This window comes from Odontomachus brunneus, unplaced genomic scaffold (assembly GCF_010583005.1).
Source record: "Odontomachus brunneus isolate Ranch 3 - 2012 unplaced genomic scaffold, Obru_v1 Obru_scaffold_268, whole genome shotgun sequence".
Classification (NCBI taxonomy): Eukaryota; Metazoa; Arthropoda; class Insecta; order Hymenoptera; family Formicidae; genus Odontomachus; species Odontomachus brunneus.
Genome location: NW_022639718.1, coordinates 267923 through 268553, shown reverse-complemented (window position 1 = coordinate 268553; position 631 = coordinate 267923).

The window sequence follows — 631 nt, the reverse complement described above, 5'->3', positions numbered from 1 at the left end:
AAATGGTTCCTATCAAGACTGGATGAAGAGATAATATGGCCAGAGAGAAATGACGCGATTCTCAAGACATCTCAAAAATTTGAGACAAAACGAGGAATACAAAAATGTATCGGAGCAATAGATTCCACGCATATCACAATTCGACAGCCTGTTGATCATCCTACAGACTATTGCAATCGAAAAAGGTTTTTCTCTGTCATATTACAAGGTGTTGTTGACGCAGATATGAAATTTACGAATATTTACTGTGGAGAACCAGGTTCACTGCACGATGCACGTGTTTTAAGAAGGTCGTTACTCTATATTACTGCTCAAGATAATATAGAAAATATTTTCCCTAATGGAACATGCATAATAGGTGATTCAGCCTATCCGTTGCTACCATGGCTTGTACCACCATTCAGAGATAATGGAAATTTAACAATACAACAGTCTGAATTTAATGTTTTACATTCTTCAACACGGATGGCAGTAGAAAGAGCGTTTGGCTACTTGAAAGGACGTTTCCGTCGTTTGAAATTTTTAGAATTACTTAATATCGAATTCATCCCCAAATTAATAACAGCCGGTTGTATTATGCAAAATATTGCTATAAAAGAAAATGATGAGAACGAATTCTTTGCTGATGACA